We start from the raw sequence: 13,995 nt of genomic DNA on the forward strand, positions 1-13,995 counted from the left end.
AAGAGAGGAGTTACACCACGCAGATGGGGAGGAGAGATGAGAAAATGAAAAGATGAGACCAAATTTGATTACTATCAAGAGGTGGGGGTGTGGTCGGTGAGTCCACGGTTTACAAAATGGCTGCTGTTTGGTATTTAAAATGGAGGTATAATGTGGATATTTTTGGGACAAATTTTTGTTCCGTGTCCAAGGCTCACGCTGTTTGCTTTGTTTTAATGTTTCTACACATGCGTAGTTCCTGAACTGAAAGGTGTTGGAGGTCAGGTTCAAGGGGAAGGAGAGATGAAGCAGCGGTGGTGGGGATCAGGGTGTCTTGATCGCTTTCACTTTTTAGTTTTCACTTTTTAGTTTATAGATTCTGTGTTCTGTGTGTGTGTGTGTGTGTGTGTGTGTGTGTGTGTGTGTGTAGGGATCTACTACAGAAAGTGAAAGTATCACTCCTTGACTGTGCATAACCTGTCTAGCAAAGGTAAAAGTATGTGTGAAAAGACTAATCTGTGAGTTTAGCATGTAGTCAAAGGGGTTGATATGACTGGGGTGGGGTCAAGTGAATTGACCCTTGACCTCTCTGCCACTGAGCAGGTCAGACAGTCTCAGGTTAGCTCACAGCACTACTTCTGCAGCTTGAAGATTTGTGTGCTGTTATACCTTGGGGCCTTTAAAATATGCAGTTGTTCATCAGTATTTGTCACTTGCAATTTCCCAAAGCAAAGATTTGCTGACATCCTTTGAACACTTTTTTCCACTCAACATTGAAATGTGGCTTTAATTTAGTCGAGCTCACCTGAACCTGAGTGTGAAAGAAATATTATGAAGTATTGTTCCACTTCCGAGAGCTTACGCAATTGGATATGTTAAAACCTTAAACTGAGTGATAACAAAAGAGCGACCACGGCGAGGGTACAGTTGAGAGAGGAGACGTACCACAACCACCTGCCACGATTCCTGAACGTGACAGCCCATTATCCTCAACCCTGCCGCCAAAATTAACCAGGAAATCACCCACAGCTGCTTGTGACTCCAACCAGCTTCATTGGTGAGTACTACAGCCTCCGAATACTATGAGGATAACATTACCCCCTAGTGGCCGATATCTGCAATTGCATGCTTATAAACCCATGCCCGTGAGTGAACGTCAACAACCACCCATTCAATAAATCTCCATCTGTAACACTCTATACAACAGTTATGGGAGAGACACTGGAACACTGCCATGGATGTGTATGTATTCTAGGTTGGTCAACCAGGATCTGGGCTGTAGCTCAGCAGGTAGGGGAAGATTGTGTATGTTTGCGCTCCTCATACAAACACCCACCGGTGCTGTGCAGACACTTTACACAGTCCTCTAACTGCAGCATTCTTTTTCCTCAGCATGCGCTCTAGATGTCGTGTCCTCTTCGTCACCCCGTTTCTTTGCTCCGCTCCGCTCGGTTCCCCCGCCCAGAGACTTGTCACAGCCTCTAACCGCATCAGGAGCACTGCTAGATTGGATATACATGATCTGTCCATCCATCAATGGGTAGAGGGAGAGAGAGAAGGAGGGAGAGAGAGCAAGAGAGAGATGGTTGTCTGTGTGTAAGGAGTGAGAGAGACAAAGATGCGAGGAGGAGACAAAGTGATGGAGTGTCACTTGCGAGCATAAACAACACACTTTTCTGTTTGTGCCTTTCCCGCATGCAATATAGGACACGCATGTTCTAAGAAAAACATTAAAATGATATTCACATATGCAAACATGCATGTACAGTATATGAATCCCAGCTCACGCCAAGTTTTTCATCAGAATAAATTTCCCCTGCTGCGCAGTATTGAATCAATGTTCCGTTTTACTGTTAGTGGCCACTAACATGATTAGTGATGATATGCATCTACGGGAAAGTGCACAGGCCTGTAGACCTTCAGGTCTTTGATGCCACTGTAAGCTATGAAAAAGATTTTCTTCAAAGTGTTGAAACAGTTCAAGACCCACATGTTCCTTGTTTCTCCAAAGGTTTAGCTGGTGATGCTGAATCCCTTCTTCACCTCTTTTTTTTCCCTGTTGCTGCCATCCCCGGAGCATTTGTGGAATGTCCCTATAAAATGTGTTACAACATAGCCAGTCACAGTCAAAGCCTTTCGGAGTTCAGCAAACATTTGGCTCTGCGTACTCTGATTGCCAGTGTTTCAGGAAGGTCAGTGATTTGGCTGAGTTTGTTGGTCAAGCAAAGTCTGCACATAGTGATGGGCTGAACTGTGATATTTGTCTCAGTGCGTGTATATTCTCACAGCCCACGTCACCAGTGCAAAGCAACTGCTCTAATTTATGATTCTTATTGTTTCTCATTTTTTTGGTGATACTGTCAGACAGGTAGTACATCTATTTTATGTTTACTTTTTGAGGCTGTATTAGGTGCTGTTGGGAGTATTACCACATACATTGGCCCACACACATTGTATTTGAAAAAAATCTATCAATAAAATATAATGTCTTGATGAATATATGTATGTAAGCATGTACATACATGTGTGCGTAGTAGAAATCTAATTAAAAATGGCTATCTTGCATAACCATCACGCTGGATAATATCAGATTGTGTTTCAGGAAGTGCTGCCTTTGTTCCACATTTGAATTTGAGTTTTACATTTGAGTTGTTCTTTATAACTCTTATCCTGTGTGACGCTAAATGTAACTCGAACATCAAGGACAGCTACTGATTAATGCACAGTATCGTGTAAAAAATAATTCTGCAGATGCTACGACATCATCTCCAAACGGGAGGTTTCAAGTACTTAAGACGTCTAAATGCAAAACACAAGGTCTGACTGCAATAAGAAATAATACAGCTCCCATAATTCCTGTAGGCGGTGTTGGTTTGTGTAGCTGTACTGTCATGAATTTATGGTATGTTAAATATAGAGTATTAGGAAAGTTCATTCTGAGGTTGCCCGAACACTCCATCCTCTTATCTCGCATTATTCTTCAGTCTGAATGTCTATCTTTTCCCACACATTTCCAGGTAAAGTGGTAAAGTGAGCACATCCATACAGTCTCCTTCCATCTTGCCTCTCCTTGTGTTTTTCCTTCCCACCTTTACCTCTGTCTTCTCCCATCTTTCCTTCCATTTTCATACTGATGCCCCCCACGCCCCTCTCTCACTCTATCCCTCTCTCCTTTTCTCTCTGTCCCCTCTCCTCTCTCTCTCTGCTCTGATGAATTGCCTTCCCCTCCCGGTGAACTCGACCGATAATCCTGGGGAAGCAGTAAAAGACCATCGATCAGCCCTGCAGACAGGCCCACAAGCCACAGCACAGGAACAACACGCTAACAACAAGCCACTACACTTGGCTCTCAGTGTATGCATATATGTGGCTGTATGCGCAAGCATGCACAATTGTGCGCATGTTTTTGTAAACATGCAAAATCCAGCTACATGTTCACACTTAATGCATGTATGTAGAGAGGGCAAAAAGCATTTATGACTGTCATGCTTGAAAAATGAGATATTCCCACCGTCTTTGCATGATGATGCCTCAGTACATGTGAGCCACACATAATATATGAGTTTGAGAGAGGGCTCTGAGCGTGTCGCTGCTGGTGGTGTTTCATGTGCTATGTTTAGCTGCATGTGTCACCGGCATGCTTAGCACACGCTGAAGAGTTCCTCCTGTGCTCATCCTCCTTCCCCACACGTGATCCCCTCCTTGCAGCGTGTCATCCACTTGGAATGCAAAAATATATGTGCTAGCGTGCATTTCTGTTTGTGTGTGTTTGTGTACATGTGTGTGTGTGTGTGTGTGTATCTATCTATCTGTCTGTCTGACTGTGTGTGTGTGTGTATCTATCTATCTGTCTGTCTGACTGTGTGTGTGTGTGTGTGTGTGTGTGTGTGTGTGTGTGTGCGTGCGTATGTACTTGTGTATATTTGTGTGTGCAGAATTTGTATATGTATGCAGCACACACAGAGTCCATAAATCATCTGGCATTCTCTGGCTCTATCCTGGAGGAGAAGGTTAGAGAATGCTCATGATCTTGGGCAAAGCTCGGTGGCTATGAAATTGACCATTTGATTGATTGAAACAATTAATTTTGCACCATGATTTCATGTCTGAGAAGCCAAGCAATTATTAGTTTTCGGCAGGATTGTTTTGTAATTTGTTCTATTTTTCCAATGAAATATGACAAAGACCAAAGCCGTGTTTCAGGCGAAGGATAATCAACCAGTTATTGGTTTGTTTTAGTTTGAACTGAGCAAAGTCATGTATGAAATCATTCATCTTCATCCTCTAATTTGCTCAAGAAAATAAGCCAACTTCAGCGATTCAAGCACTGGGAGGCTAATGGTCATTATTCTATCCCCTTAAATATGACAAATGGATGGATGCTTATATTAAGTTCCATTCTTTACATGCCACATTACAATGCACTGCTGTTTGCCAGACTAGAGGAACTTGACCATAAAAAGCCAGTTGCTCAGAAAATAAATCTCCACTTTGACAATCAGTGAGCTACTTTTCATTGAGGATGCTCAACATTCATCCTTTATCTCTCTCTTTTATTTTGAAAATGTTTGCGGGTTGTCCTCCAGTGCCTTTCTCTCTGCTGCTTTTGTTCCTAATGTACTGGCAAGGCTGACTTCATTAAGCTCTGTGTGCCACAAACACATTTATGTCCTATTTTCATTTTTCCTATTTCATTTTGCCGTGATACACCACAGCACTACCACTAAAGCGGAAAATAAAGCCCCTGTCAGGCTTGAAGCCATGAGCTCTTTGTGAGCAAGGTGACACCTTGTGGCTGAAGTAGAGAACTACTCCACAGGCCAACGTCTACCCAGCAAAAATGGGGGGAACCAAGTTGACATGTTGATCAATATAATGTGCCCCCTTTGGGAACAAGAGTGGGGCGCACACACATCCCCAGAAATATCAAGAGACACCTGCAACAAGTATTTCAGGCATTTAACAAGTGTGGGAAGGCGTTTCAGGCCCTGATTCTTCTAATACTTCGGGAATGACTTAATGTGAGGGTGTGTGTGTGAGTTTGTGTGTCTTTTCCTGTGAGTGAAACCATCGCAGGCATTGACAGATCGTGGGGGAATGTTCAATTGCAGGTTGTTGCGTCCTGCTGTCATTGGGCTCATCTGTCACGGGGCAAGGTTAGCTGGAAGGCAGGAGGAGGTAAGAGTGAGGGATGTCACTCCTCCCATAGATGATGATCGCGCTGCAGCTTCTGCCAAGTCGGCTGTTGGCCCTGTCTTGCTCTCGTGATCCCTAGGAATTCTTCTCCTTAGCAGTCGGCAGGATAGTACACAAGGCATTTTCAAGACAGCAAGGAATTTTCCAACTTGACCTCAACACTGCAGCAGTGTTTCCCAAGCCTTTGGATAATGCATCAAATTTTTGTTGAGATTAATTTAGCCTCTGAGGAAGTTCCTCTGGCAGGATTATGAGACATTTTTCAGTTTCGTTTAAAGATAAGTCAACACTCCTGGAGGAATATAGCATTTCTGAGCTGCTTTGCCTTCAAGCTTACCTTACCTGTCCTGGTCTCCAATGTCATTTCCTCCCATTTTCCCATTTCGAGATTACCTCTCTGTCCTTCCCCTCTCCCCTCTCCCTTGAAAGAATGTGCTGTTGTCATCCTGACACACAGCGCCATCTTCACATATGCACCCTCTACTGTCAAGGCTGGGAAGTACCTTTGTTGTTACATGTGAATAGATACAAACAGGAAGGCCAATTACAGCCCAGCAGTCATCTATCTGTCAACCATTTGACAGGAACATAGCACAGCCAAATATATGGCCCCCTCATAAATCACAGCATCTCACTCTAACTAGCCTGTCTTGTGTGAGTAATTAGTAGTATCATGAAGAAGCATTTTGGTGTCCCAAAATACCATTAGATCATTTTACTTTTGATTTTCAGTCACTTTTCTCCAAAACCCACACACTCAAATAGCCAAATGTTCCTGAAAATTATATGCATAAAACTGATTTAGGAGGCACTCAGAAAATCGATCAAGCAAAAGAATCGTTTAATGTTTAAAGAAGGGCTTTATGATTTGTGGATGTTGAAACAGAGTTCATATTCCACATTTAAAGATTAAAAAGAAGAACTTGTATTTTTACAGTGAGCCCTAAACCCCCTCACAGAAGTCCCACCCCGAGAGCTCCATTGCTAGAGCAGATACTTTATGACGGGCAATTTAGCTTCAGCTGCTATCTGAGCCATCTCAGGAATGGACACGCTTAGAATCAAGTGCAATAAAGCAGAGAGGGAAGTGGAGAAAAAAAAGAAGAAGGGGGCAAAGAGAAAATAAAAAGAGACAACAAGCTCGTCTGGACAGCCCCGAGGACAAAAGGTTTGGGGGGAGGGCCCTCTGCGGACACACAAACATCGGTTTCCCATGCACTCGGCTAGAACAGGAGGAGGCATGCCTGTTTGTTTTAATAGGGTCTCCAAATGAGGCTACACATCTTGTAGGTTAAACCTTTATACAGATCTCAATAATATCTGTATGTGTGTATGCATGTGTATGTGTGTCTATGTATATGTATTGTATATGCATATGTGTATGTGTTTGTGTACATGTTACCATATGTTTAGGTGTGTGTGCACTTGTACGTGTGTATGTACCTGCGTACACATATGTGTATGTGTATGCGGCAGAGGCAAATTTACAGGTATGCATGTGTATATTTGTGTTTTTGTGAGGGAGAGAGAGAGAGAGAGTGAGAGAGAGGGAGACATAAAGAGAGTGGGAGAGAGAAAGAGAGGCATTGAATGAAATATTTGTGAGCTTCATGGGGCCAAAAGGCTAGACCCCACAAGTTTAAATAGTTGTTTGAGGATAAACACTTTTTGTGGGGTTTTCAGAAATGAAATCAGGGTTTGTGAGGCAGTAATTGCTTGGGGTTAAGATGTGACTAAGACAGCCTGGAACGCAATTCAGTCAAAAATATGTGAATAACTGGTCTCTATGATTGTAACATCAGTGTTCCCCAAGTGAGTGAGTGAGTGAGTGAATGAGTGAGTGAGTGAGTGAGTGTGTGTGTGTGTGTTTGTGTGTGTGTGTGTGTGTGTGTGTGTGTGTGTGTGTGTGTGTGTAAACATTTGGTCCTCCACACCGGCTAGGCTTTGTTGAGTCTGCTGAGCTCCAGGAAATCTCCTGAGACGGCGAGGGGAGGGGGGCTGATTTACACCTTTTCCCCTGAGAAGGCTTTACAGCCTGGGACCCTGCAGAGCAATGGAATGGCCAAGAGCGCTGAGTGAAGAACACAGTGATGAGACAGGAGAGAGAGGGGAGAGGAAAGAAGGGATGTATAGAGGGATTGAGAGGAAGGATGAAATACGGCAGAGATTAGGAGGAGGGGATTGTGATATCGAAGGAATGCAACATGGCCGCTGTTTGCTTGCTTCCCTTCACCTCCACTCACACACTCTCTCCTTCCTGTAACCTGTGTCTCTCGCTCTCAATTTATCCCTCGTGCTCCTACACAGACACACATACATGCATAGACACACGTGTACAAAGAGAGCTGTAAATCTGCCAGTGAGTGCTGCTGGGATAGAGATACCCGAGACAGGCCGATGCTGTGTTTGGAGAGAATGCAGATGTACCTGCCTCCAGCACATCGTACTCTGTTCCTCTTCCTCTTCTCCTCTCCACCCCTTAATTATATCCTCTCTATCTCTCTATGGAGTATTACGTCTCATGTTCTTAACCTTTTTCAACCTAAATTCTCGTCATCTCCCCACTACACTCCCTTTACCCTTCGGCCACTTTGGACTGACACTTTTCCACTTAGGGGGAACAAAACGTTCTGGCTGAATCCCATGGTATTGTCATATCAAGACGAGGCGACTGTGTAGGACGGACAATAGGGCAGACAGAAGGGGAGACATAGTTCACAGTATATGGGACCAAATAATAGCAACAAATATATGTATGTAATCTGCTTGCTAGACTTGGTCTTTTTCAGTGCTGGTATCCATCAAGCATTGACAGGTCAAACGACCTGCTGAGTGATCCCTCCTGATGGACTACATTCACAGACCTTACTTGATATGTCTGGGAAAAACAAAGAGGGCTACATTAAAGAAATGAAGAGAAAGAGAAAAAAAAAGGGATGTGGAAATTCTGAGGCAGTTTTTGCTCGAAATACAGAGGCGTGAAGGCACATGAGGTACTGAAAGCTTCTATAAATACCATGCAACAGCATTGTGACCATACATGATTATAACGGCAGCTGAAGCTTCAACACATCTGAATGAACTGTGATGGCCTCCAGAAAAAAATAGCAGACTTACAAACATGACATGGCGTCACATTTGCAGTAAAGCATTAACGCCTATGCCTGGACTTCAATACAAGATGGCCTTGCATAGTGTTCAAGCAAAAACAAGGCTTCAAATGCAGGCACACACATGTAAACACGCATAGTTCAAACAGACGTGGCCCGTATGACCTGATTTACAGCAAAGTAAACGGTTTAAGCCGCACATCTCACTCCAACACCTAAACACCTGACAGGCCTCTCATAAATAAGGCTGGCAAGAGACTCCCACATAATTTACACCATGGCTATCTTCTAAGCTAACATGGAACAGGTCTCCACTCCGTATTTTACTACCTGGAGTTATCCAGTCACTGCAAACGATAATTGTTAAAAAATTAGCCCAGTAGAAGAGAAAGGGTAAGTAAAAACTTGAGAATGGGTTGGGATTTTTTTGAAGTGGTGGAGGATAGAGGATTTCTGAGTCTGCAGAGATGTAGAGGTGTGTGTGTGTGTGTGTGTGTGCGTGTGTGCATGTGAATGACCCTGGCCTGGGGCGTAGCCTCGCCTAGCATAGCCACAGCCCCGCACAGATCAAGGCCCAAAGCCAGGAGTTCCACTTCTACGTCTGTCATAAATCGTCCTGCCTTTGTCTGATCTCTCTTTCACTGGCTGAAACTTATCCTCTTCCATTAAGAGTGATTGATCAGCAGCTCTCGAGGCGTAGGAGATTCTGAGGTTACAGGTCCTGGCAAAAATCGGTACATTACATTGCAGAAGTCGAAAGAAATATACACAAAGGCTTTCTTCTAAATGCATTGCTTCACCATCAAGGCAAATGGAGAAAAAGGCATGAAAAAGAAAAAAAAATCTCAAAATGTCATATCAGTAGCTTGGATCTAAATTGGCCATCCATGCAACTTCCTTTTTTTTTTAAAAAAAAAGGAGTAAATAGTTGTCATTCTAAGTGTTAGAACTGTGAAGATAATGTGTCACTCACTAGACAATATGTAATATAGCATTGTCATTGTCAAAAAAGATGACAATTTGAGTGAATTCTAAATGACGCATATCGTAGACTATACAGTGCTGTCGAAATACCAAGCACTGTTTAAGGCTACATGAGATAATTGTATAGGGCTGTTTGTCCCACAGTATCTGAGACAGTGTTTTGGCAAAAGATCTTACAAAACTTCTGTACATGCAACAGCAATGACAATAAATCAGCAGAGGGTTTACTGTGTGTGCGCGTGTGTATGTGTGTTTTTGTGAGGGCGTTTAAAACTCTAGCAGTAAAATCTGAATGTGTTTTGCGATTTTGCAAGTGTTAAAATATGGGTCGACTAAAAATATTAATAGCTTTTATTTCATCCATTAAAATGTCAAAATTCTATAATATATGTGAGTCTGTTCTGTCATAGAAAAAAAACAAGAACAAAGGTTCCTGGAAAAGCGCCATTTTGTTGCAAATTAAGGAAATTGCTGTGCATCGTTTTATTTGAATGCATATGCAAAAATCAGATGTTGGCATCGTCAAGCAAACAACTAAATCAGACAGCAGTAATGCATAAAGAATAACACGCAATAATAATTATTATTAAAAGAGAGTGCAGTGTTGTTGCACGATGCTGCAGCTGCAGGCCCCCTGACTGATGTTGCCCTCAGGTGGTGAGAAGAGGAAACAGCAGAAGGATTATAAAGGGATGGACTCCTCATTGAAAGAATCGTGCATGTGATTCACGCCGTGTGCGTGCGTGGGTTCTCTCCGCGCGGCTGCGTTTGTCAAGGGAAAGGGCTGGGTGCGCATGCGCAATTGTTTGGCGAGCCCTGGCCTTTTGTCTCAGAATGTTGTCCCCCTTGCGCTTGCGCGTTGCCCTGCCGGACAGCTGAGGCACATAAAGCCCGGCAAATTGCACTGTGGCAATAAAATGGCAATAAAATGACAACAACAGTGCATTAATCCATCACCAGGGAGCGCTGGAGGTACTGTAAAGAGCTCTGTCTGGAATCAGGAATGATTTCTTAGGCATTATCAGCTCAGGGGCTGCAGCGCCTATTCGGTATGCCAGGGGGCAGTAAGGAGCTGGCAGTGCCGTGACTCCCACCCTGTGGAATCGGCTTATATTAATAATAGGCGGGCAGGAAACGGTAATAAAAAGATGCAGCAACTTCATAATGAATGGTCAAGCTTCATTTAATTAGAAACGCCGAGTAATAAAAAGGAAGAATTGAGATCCGCACCAGCGGGGGGATTCATGCAAATCACAGTTCTGCTCTCATATGGCACACTCCTTAGTTGCGGGGTTATATTCCATGACGCATTTCTCTGAGCGAGGCAGAGCTCCCTTGCACCAGAGATGCAGCTCCTCCAGTATGCAGCCTCCCCTCTGGCTTCCTGTGGCTCCGGGAGAAAGAGACTTTTATTCAGGAGCACCTGGATTTATGTAGGGGGAACCAGAAGCAGCAGGTGATGGAAACTGCTGCTGCCCAGTAGGTTGGATGTGGCCAGGGGGTTCTGGCAAGCTAGTAAGTGGGCCCGGTGGGTCACACTGTCATTTCCTGTTTCTCTGCCCCTTTACTTTCTTTTTTACCGTCGTTCTATCCCCGCTAGCCTTCATCTACTGCCCCTGCCTTCCTGCCAGAATCACTTCCCACAATAGGAAACAGATGAGTAGCTCTGAGAGTCTGTGGTGGCCCTGCTTTGCCCTTCTCATCATCAAGAAAACACATCTGACATAGATTTTCACATAGCCGGGGTCAAAATATGCCTTTTAATTTGGTCATTTTTTTGCAATAATGCAGCAAAAAAAAAAAAAAAAAATCAAATGATGTTTCTCATCGACAAGAAACTACATGGTTTAAGAAGCGTTCTTCCAGGTGATCGGACATTCTCCCTGGAACTCAATGCGGGGATTCTTGCACCGCAACCGCCTCGTCCACGACCGACGTCGAGGCTTCTATTCGGTGGGTTGCGTCCAGAGGTACAGTGCCGCTGCCATGAGAAAATTCACAGTACATACAGGATAACCTTCGAAGATTAGTATGTGGTTCAAGCATTTAGACCTCCGCTCCCCAGATGAAACCACTTGCTGGTTTGCCGTCAGCTACTCCACAGAAAAGGCATTCTAAACTGAACCAGGTGTGTACATGCCAAAGTGGAGAGGTCAAAAGTGGAAACACATGAGCCAGTCTTTCTTCTTCTTCCTGCTCTTCTTCCTCTAATAACCGTTTAAAAAAGTTTTCTAAAAAACTTGAAAAAAATAAAAAAGCTGTGTGCTAAAATGGACCATTAAACAGCTTATGGCGAACAGATTTCAAACCAGGGCGACGCTAATGCGGTGGAATTATTAGCAAGGATCAAAGGGAGAGGGGGAATTAGATAAATAGACAGATATGATAAGGGATAGACAGCGAAAAAGCAAGGGGATAGAGGGATAGAAGTCAGGTCTGCCGCTTCCCAGATTCTCTCACGTTCCCTGGACAGCAGCCCCGCTGCATTGTCTGGATTTATTTCTGGCCTGCAGTTGAGATGAAGGATTGAATGTTTAGACCTGAGCTGTTTGGATAAATTGGATTGTATGTGTTACAGATCCTGTGTGTAAAGCCCTGTATCACTCCAGCGCCCTCAGAAGTATGACACCTGAGACACATTATATTTCACAAAGATTCTACCGCGAGTCAGCGCGCAGAGCGTCCTACTCTATTTCACAGAGTTTTATTACGAATGTGTTTACTGCTAATCAGCGTAATGGACTAGACTGTGAGCACTTGAATGTGTGTTTAACGTATATATCCTGTGAGTCTGCAGCGATGACAGGCTCCTCACAAAGATCGTGGTTGTAATATTGAATAATAAAACCTGTTCAAGATCTTGTCAAGAGCCCCTTTATATCCCCCGAGGAGAACTTGCCATGCCTTCTTTTATATGTTGTACTTGTTGTGCAACATGGCTTTATAAAGTATTTATCAAGTCTTTATAAGCCACTAAACTTATAATCAGTTTAGCAGCTACCTTAAGCAGTCGACCGGGCCGTGTTGTCGAAAGCACACTATTTTGCGGCGCGGGCAAGCGCGACGCATTTCAAGCGCTGCCAAAAGTATTCCTCGTGGATCGTTTAATATGGACCTCGACATCTCCTGTGGAAATAAATACCACCGCTGAAAATCCCATGGATTAAATTCCCCCTCAGAACTCTAATCCCTGATCGAAGTAGAAAAGACCAGAAACGTTGCGTCCATTTAACATCGCATGATTAAAATGCACCATAAGATGTGTGGAGTTTTACGGTAGACAGATGTTATTTCCCCCTCCTTTGCCAAGATGAGGCGCTGGCAGCTGGGCTTTTCTCATTTGGTTATAAGCCTTGCATATTAGACGCTGAGTATATAATACTTCACATTCATGTACAGTGTAACATTAGATAGTTTATGGCATTGTATTATGTGGAGGCCGGCTCTGGCCGGGAGGGAGGAGAATGCTGTGGTCACTAGTGGGTCAAAGACTGTCAGGGCTCTGGACTGGCAGAGAGCCAGCCTCTGTACGTGTCTGCTCTGAATGTTAATGGATTAACGCTCACCACACATACAGCTACACTGGGAAACTCAAGATGACTTTTAACGTGAAAGGCCGCCAATAAGTCGCCATCATAAATTCAGGGACACATGCTGTCTGTGGCAGTGAAGGCAGTCAGGCGTGTTTCCTCCGGGGAGGCCAGGGCTGAGGGACTGTGTGATGGAGAACGGGGGAGCAGGTGGGCTCCGCGTTGTCTGACCTTGCCACTCAAACCCCACAAGGTATGATCAGAGTATGCCGGCAGCTGTGGCCTTGCTCAATAACACCCGAGGTATCATGTAGAGCAGGTACACCGTGGCGGAGTTTGCCGCCTTACCGTCACTTAACTCTGTTTCACTTCACAGTATCTTTCGGCTTTCTCATAGTGTTTTAAAGTCAGACCCTGCTGATTTTGCATTTTCCACCACAGGACAAACCCATTCTGTTCCATTTATTTTCTCTTAATTGGTTTAAGTGGGTAACTTGAGCTTGTCTAATGTGAGTTTCCACATGGCAAAGAGAACTACAGCGGCAGTGCTCAGACACTGTGCAGCGACAGCCTGACTCACTGTGTAATTTGGCAGCAGGGGAACAATGAGCTAATCTTGCAGGAGAGCATGTGCTCCCAATTTAAAATCAATCAAAATGCATTTGTGTTTTTTAAGACCTCCACTTGAGCCGTGCTGTAAATAAGACTCCGGATTGAAGCGCGCAATTGTTGTCTGCCTGCGTGGGGGGCCGTTTTAAATCCATTGATGGATTCACGGCACATTTCCCCGCAAAGTTGCGCACACATATTGACACTAGTCTACCCCATTTTTCCAAATCATTCAAGTGCTGCGGCGCTCGTAATCAGGTGTAATTATGTCAGAATGATTTTATTGAAGAAGTGACTTACAAGCAATCATTAGCGGTCGCACGGGTTTAAACGGAGCGGGTTTAAAGAAAAACAAGTGACAAATGCTGCAGCAGAAAAGTTATGATGTTGGAATTTGTAATCCAATTATCTTATTCTACTGAATAAAACATCGAGCTGTGGTTTCTTATGATTGTATGTCTCCGACCACAGAGAACTTACTTAATGCTCTCAATCTTTTTCGCTCCCGCTCTTCTCTGCAAATTAATTTATGGTCTAATTACAGGACAAGCCTCCAGATATGAAGGAACACAAATCACTGGTCCTTA

This window comes from Fistularia commersonii, chromosome 34, assembly GCF_037954325.1.
Source record: "Fistularia commersonii isolate RoL2024-O1a breed Wild chromosome 34, RoL_Fcom_v1.0, whole genome shotgun sequence".
Classification (NCBI taxonomy): domain Eukaryota; kingdom Metazoa; phylum Chordata; class Actinopteri; order Syngnathiformes; family Fistulariidae; genus Fistularia; species Fistularia commersonii.